General features: G+C 44.5%; 1 long non-coding RNA gene across 1 annotated transcript; it reads right to left on the bottom strand.

The window, feature by feature from the left end:
* Nucleotides 1-4,008: 4,008 nt before the first annotated feature.
* Nucleotides 4,009-6,431, bottom strand: LOC121824643 (uncharacterized). Its single transcript, XR_006066568.2, has 2 exons — nt 6,342-6,431; nt 4,009-4,119 (listed from the first exon to the last, which is right to left on the bottom strand). It is a non-coding gene; the product is annotated as an uncharacterized LOC121824643 (long non-coding RNA).
* Between the last annotated feature and the right edge of the window lie 829 nt (nt 6,432-7,260).

Below are 7,260 nucleotides of genomic sequence, written 5' to 3'. Positions count from 1 at the left end.
GAGGCAGAGCACAGCCATCATCTCAGGCCCCCTGGTCCCCATTGGCCCCCACCTACCCTCCCGAGGAGAAATTAGACAGATGCACCAACAGCAAGGCGCCGGAAAACACCTCTGAGAAAGCAAACAAAATCCACAACTAAAAAAAAAGGCAATGCAAACAAACAAACAAACAAACAAACAAAAAACCATATAAATAGATCAATAATCATTCTTTAATTTTTTTAAACTTGGGAAACGTCAGATCATATGAGCTTTGGTACAGCACAAATCTGTATTCTTCCTTACATAGTTTTTATTCTGCCTTTTATTTTTTTTTTTTTTTAAAGACTGTACCTCACACTGTGGCACAGACTGACCTAGAAATTACTATGAAGCTCAGGTGGGCCTCCAGCATGAGGCAATCCTCCTGTCCCTGCCTCAAATTAGGGCAGGATAAGCACTGGGCACCATACCTTCCTCCACCCATAATTTCTTTTTAATTATTTATTATTATTTTTAATTTTGTGAATATGTGTTGTGTGTGTGTGTGTGTGTGTGTCTGTGTGTGTGTACATGTACTTGAATACCGGGGCCTACTGAGTCCAGAAGAGTGCGGGATCCCTTCCAGCTAGAATTAGGAGGGCATTGTGAGTTAGCCAATGTGGGTGCTAGGAACTGAACTCAGGTCCTCTGCAAAGGTGGGACCAGCTCTTAAGCACTGTACCACCTCTCCAGCCCCATCCATAGTTTCTTAACTAGCCTGATGGGAATTTTGTTAGGTCTTATTAAGCCTGATTAAGAAGCAGGGCTAGCTAGCTGGGCACGGTGGCACACACCTTGAATCCCAGCACTAGGGAGACAGGCAGGCAGGCAGGCAAATCCTTGAGTTCGAAGCCAGCCTGGTCTATAGAACAAGTTTCAGGACAGCCAGGGCTATGCAGAGAAACCCTGTCCAAAAAAAAAAAAAAGGAAGAAGGGTTGTGGTTGGTACAGAACTGATGTCAGTGGTGACCTCAGGTTTCTGGGGTTAGCATTTTACGCAGAGCCAGCTGTTTTGAATTAACCTTTACTGGTTTGGCAGTTAGGTAGTCCCACTTGCCTTTGTGATGGAGAGAAGGGTAGGATAGTTACTTTTCTTTCTTTTTCTTTTTCTTCCTCCACCCCCATCCCCCAGCTATATAAGGTTAAGAAGCTTCTGCAGAAAATCCTTTACAAAGTGGGCAGGGCTGGTGAACTTATCTCAGAAGGAGTCGTCTGCAGACTAGCAGTTCCCCATGAACTCAATACAGACAGTGAATACAGAAACTGGACACCCCCCCCCCCACACACACACACACATAATCTGTGAAATTAGCTCAAGAGCAGTAGAGGGTGGCTCAGAGGCTGTTCTCCTTCCTATAAGTGCTGAACTGGGCTCTGAGTACTGGACTGAGCTTCTGTGAGACAAAAAAAAAAAAAAAGTTCATTCTCTGTAGCTTTAACTCGGAAGCTGCGAGTTTAAAAGGCCCAATTTATTAAGATTGTGACTGACCACTGACGGCGTTTGTTCTGACAATGTCTGCCCACCAGCCCTTGCCTTCCTCATGTTCTGGTTCTTATGCCACTTGCCTCCTCCCTAACTCCCTCCCTCATCTCGCCACCCCCACCCCTGTTCCCCCACACCTCCCCTTGAAACTTCTCCCTCCAGCCGGCCTCCCACGGGCAGACTTTTCCACAGCCTGCTCTCTCTCTCTTCTACCATATCCCCCAACCAGACTCCCCCACATCCATTCTCTTCAGATAGACAGAAGCCTCTCAGGCCGACCCAATCAGGCTTGATCGCTGGGTCTAAAAGGGGGTCCAGCCAAGGCCAAATTGACAAATCACCTTTGAGTTCTCTCCCTTGTAAGAAGCCGCTCCTCTACTTCAATAAAGACTTGCCAGCTTTTCATCTACTCTCCTTGCTTGTCATTCTTTGCAGGGAATCTGGGATCCACTGGCTCAGAGTGACACGATCCACTGGCTCAGAGTGACATGATCCACTGGCTCAGAGTGACAGGATCCACTGGCTCAGAGTGACAGGATCCACTGGCTCAGAGTGACAGGATCCACTGGCTCAGAGTGACACGATCCACTGGCTCAGAGTGACACAATCCACTGGCTCAGAGTGACAGGAGTGGCTGTTGAGTTTCTGGGACCTTAATTCTTTGAGTGAAGACTGCCTGAACCAAGAAGTCAGCTCTGTCTCAAAGACCCCAGTGAGACCTGTGCTCATGTTTGACTCAGGATATTCTCAGGGACAGTCTCTGACACTCTTGGTGGCGATCTGGAGTGTCATGATGGGCTCAGCTCCACGATCCCTCCACTCAGCCATACAGTTAGTTACCAGTGCAGCTGCATTTCCACACAGTGCTGCTGTGAGTGAGTAGTGCCCACGGTTCAGTTACAGGCCCCTCTAACGACAAGAGCGGGCCAGCCAGGAGAACACAGAAACGGGCTCTTTAAAGCCTTTGAACCCACTTCCCAGGCCAGAGGCTGGCCAAACCATTTGTTTCTCCCCTTCCCCAATACATTCCTTCCCAAGTTCATCTCTAAAGTGTTCTCACAGGATCTATAATGACAAAATGATTTTTTTTTTTGTAAAGCATAAGCATAAGAGGAGTATTTGTCATGTTCACCATCAATCAATCAATCTGGCGGCAGAAGAGTGATGGGGGATAAAATTGATAACATAGCCTGTATCCTAGCAGTGTGTGTGGGGGGTCAGTAGAAAGTTCACCCACCACACCACATTCTTGCAGTAAAAACCAATGTGAGATTGTCCTTTAGGAGGCAGAAATATCTCTTGTGATCTGTGGTGCTGTTGTGTCTTTTTTTTTTTCCCTGTGGCAGAAATATCCTAATAAAAAGCAATTTAAGGGAGCCTCCTACTAGCACCAGGAGATGGACTTCCCAAATGGTGACCCAGCTGCTGCCACATCTGCGGAGGAGCCCAGCCCAGCTGGAGCACTTTGGAGCACTTCCCAATCCCTCCGGACTACAGGCTACAGCAGGAACCAATCAGATAATCTTTCCAAATGAATAGGGACCATCTGTGAAGACGCTGACATAATGAATGAAGATCTGAGGAATAAACTCTCCCTAGAGTCCCCCCGTGGCACCCCTTACCATGTATCCACAGTCAAGTTCCTCACACCTGCAACAACTCCCCTTTGGAAACTCAGGGTAACACCTGCCCGTCATCCTCAGAGATAAGTGGTCTGATCTGTATGATGTCAGGACCATCTTGTTCTCTGTCCAGAGCATACTAAGAGAACCTGCCATTGATAGCCCCTTGAACATACGTTCTGCTAAGGAAACCCTGTGGCTTATAGGAAGTAACTTCAAGAAATCTACTCAAAGCACATCTCCAGTAAAGAGCCCTGGCCCAAGCTGTCCATCCTCTCTTCTGTGTCATTTTATTTTTTCTTAGATGGTCATTCTTTCCCTTGATATATATATATATATGTGTGTGTGTGTGTGTGTGTGTGTGTGTGTGTGTGTGTGTCTGACTCTGTATCTTGAACTGTGTGGGTTTTTTTAAAATTAAGTCTATTTGAGCCCTTAACCATTTATTTATAGTAAATAAATAAACTTTGATTGTTTTGTACTAAAAGAAAATCAACAATTTGGAGGAGATCTGTGTTTCAGATGAGAATGGTCTCTCAAATGTTTGAATTATTGGTCCCTGGTTGGTAGAACTATTTGGAAAGGATTAAGAGGTGTGGCTTTGTTGGAGGAGGTGTGTCACTGGGGGGTGGGCTTTGGGATTTCAAAAGCCCACACCATTCTCAATCATCTCTTTCTCTGTGTCTTATACTTGTGGGTCAGATGTGAGCTCTCAGCTACTGTTCAAATGCCATGCCAGCCTGACTGCTGCCATGCTCCCTGTCATGATGGTCATGACCTCTAACCCCCTGGAACTAGGAGTCCCCAATTAAATGTTTGTTTTGCAAGTGGCCTAGTCATGGTGTTTTATCATGGCGACAGGGAAGCAACTAAGACAAGGAAGAAGTCTTTATGATGACTCGCTGTTCTGGAGGGACAGAATGGAGAGACATTCTGGAGGGACATTCATGGAGAGAGAAGCAGGAGGCCGGCTGGTCATACAGCATCAGCAGTCTAGAAGCAGAGAGAGGATGAAGTCATGAATGCTTACTCGTGTTCATTGTCTTCTTTATGTTCATACCGTTCAGGACTCAAACCCAGAGAAGAGCACTGCTTGCAATGAAAGCGTCTTCACCCCTCAATTAACACAATCCAGACAGTCCATTACAGACATACCCACAATGTCAGTTGGCAATGCATATCAGTGATGCTTTGCAATGTAAAAACTCTTTTGGAGCTGGAATTTGAGCCCAGGGCATCATGTAATGCCCTCCCCCCCCCCTTTTTTTTTTTACCCAAAAAGAACAAATGATTCATAAACTGTAGCTACTGAATCTGAGCAATTGACACTTTTTTTTCTCCCAAAATGAATGAAATGAGCCTGTTACTTCAAAGGAAATGAGTGGTAATATTTCTTGCCAATGATAAAATTTAGTATCTTGTGTACAAATTCAAACTTTTGGAATACTGTCATTCACCACTGTGAATTTAACAACATTCCAAAATTGAAAGATTTTTTTTTCTGATGAGACTGGTGGTATTACAGCTATTATTCTTTTTAGAAATATTATATAATGATAGAACAATGGTGGCATGCGAGAAACGTGTGCGTGGCCCTTGACTGCCTTCTGACCCAGAGATCCTAACTCCCTTAGGACCTCCTGGGAAACAGGAACGCCTTTTGTTCCACTTCGACAACTCCAGGCAGGCTCAAGGGAAGTTGGTTTCCAGAAAAGATTGCCTTGAGCAGAGGGCAGGGGCTGTGAGCTCTATCTTTTTCGGATGCTGAATGGGGCTGAAGATTGCATTAATAACAACAGATGGAGCCTCCATTATGGGATCTCCACGAAAATCTCTAAGCAATTGGCTTCGGAGTTTCCAGGCTGCAGAGCACATCTAAGGGTCGGAGAACGAGCTGTCCGGAAAAGGCAGGGAAGCTCGCTGTCCTTCCCTCCAAGCTTGCCCCGTGCATCACCTCTACTTGGCAGCTGCCGAGTGACAATGTATCCAGTATAGTTAGTAAACCCGTTTTCCCGAGTTCTATGAGACGCCCTAGCAAGTCCTCGAACACGGGGTTGTGGTGTTATGGTTTGAATAGGAAGTGCTCAGGATACTCTCGACAGTTTTGGTCCCCAACTGGTGGTGCTATTTTGAGAGGTAGTGGAAACTTGGGGAGGAGGTGTGGCCTTGCTGGAGGAAGTGGGTATTGACAGAAAAGTAAAGGCAGTCTTGTGAGACCAAAATGTCAACCTGAGCTGTTGAACCTTCACCCCAGATCATTAGTTCATGGATACATCGAGTTGGAGGATGCCCATCAGTGTCTCGGGAATCAGAAAATTAGTTGTGTTAGGAAACACCCCCGCACTGATGATTTAATGTCACAGAGTACAGATGTACTCATGGATAAACATCTGGTTTCTGTGTTGCACTAACGTCTAAGAAACTGGACCTGCTGAGTGTGAATGTGAAGGAAAAGTAGCCCAAATTGCCTAGAAATACCAACATATTTCCTTTTTTGTTCTTCTTGTCTATGTGAAGGAATTTTTTCATATTCCTGGACTAAAATAACATGTTGTAACAGACGACACACAGAAAGAAGTATATAAATCCATCTGTTTTGTAATATTAACCATTAAAGAGATTTGTAAAATTGTAAACAGTGAAAATCTAGCTATTTTTCTTTCAAATGAATTATTTGTAATAATGGGCATAATGGGGATATTCATTTTTAAGTGAGTTAATAGCTGTTTTAATCTTGCAGCTTTGACTTCTAGTACTCTTAAGCATATGTGGATTTAACCGAGATGATCAAGAGCTTTGGGGTGTTCTTGAACATTTTCAAGAGTGTAAATGGGTCTTTAGACCTTAATATTTGGGAACTGCTATTCTGAAAGAAACTCAAATTCTTACTTGTAAAAGAAAAAAAAAAAAAGGTCTGTACTAGATTCTTTTTGTTTGTTTGTTTTTTTGAGACAAGGTTTCTCTGCGTAGTTTTGGTGCCTGTCCTGGATCTTGCTCTGTGGACCAGGCTGGCCTCGAACTCACGGAGATCTACCTGGCTCTGCCTCCTGAGTGTTGGGATTAAAGGTGTGCGCCACCACCGCCCGGCTCTGTACTGGATTCTTTAAACATGTTTGCAAATTTAAAGTTGGGGGTACCTGGTTTGGGGGTGGTACTAGGGAATTCACCTGGGGAGTTTGTGGTTGCCTACATCAGCAGTGGTGGGAGTTACTTACCAGAGCCAGGGCAAGGTACCAGCACCTGCATCACGATGACCCCTTCCTTTTCTCCAGGAAAGCATGAACTGCCTTTAACACAGAGGCCTTTGAGGAAATAAGACTGAAAATCGAATGCCAGCTGAGTGTTAAATAATCCACTGATTTTGCCTAGCTCTCATTCGCCTCTCCTGTAAATCAGACAGAGTAAGAATCTATAGTATATCTCACTCTAGAACAGCAGAGTATGCACTGTTCTCCATAGGACAGAACTGCCTTTATGATGCCCCTGCCACGTGGTAAGCCAACCCTGGGAAATTCATAAACACACAGGGATTGAACAACAAACACACTTGTAAGTAACCACAGAGTCACAAGAGAATTCACAAGTGAAATTGAAAAGTACTTTCAAAAGAATGAAAATGAAAGTACAATAGACCCAAACCAGAATGCACTGAAGTAGTTCTCCGGTCCTGCAGTGTGGCTGAATTCATTTATTCCAGTATTTCTTTCATGAAGATCTGGGCATTTCCTACATGAAGTATTTTGTCCTCTGCAAATAGTTTCACTTTTGTCTTCAATGTGAATGACTTCTATTTCTTTTTCTTGCCTACCTAGCCTCACTGGCACCCCGGGAAAGTGATGACAAAAGCTGGTGAAAGTGATGTGGGAACGACAGTGCAGGCCTAGAATCCCAACAACTCAGGAGACTGAGACTGGAGTCGTAAGTTCAAGGCCTGCCCGTGCTTCAAAACTCATCAGACCCTATTGAAGGTTCAGCAATGGTTTTTAGGGCTGGCGTTGAAAGCACAAACCATAAAAGAAAACACAAATAGATTTTATTTAAGTTATAGTCTTTTTTCCCCCAAGAAGATGTGTCGTGTCTTCGTCTGTTTTCTGATGCTGTAAGTGCATATTACAAGTTGTGTAATGTATAAAG

The sequence above is a fragment of the Peromyscus maniculatus genome, chromosome 21 (genome assembly GCF_049852395.1).
Source record: "Peromyscus maniculatus bairdii isolate BWxNUB_F1_BW_parent chromosome 21, HU_Pman_BW_mat_3.1, whole genome shotgun sequence".
In the NCBI taxonomy this organism is placed as follows: Eukaryota; Metazoa; Chordata; class Mammalia; order Rodentia; family Cricetidae; genus Peromyscus; species Peromyscus maniculatus.
Note: the sequence above shows the minus strand (reverse complement) of the source record. Positions and strands in the feature narration are given on the sequence as shown.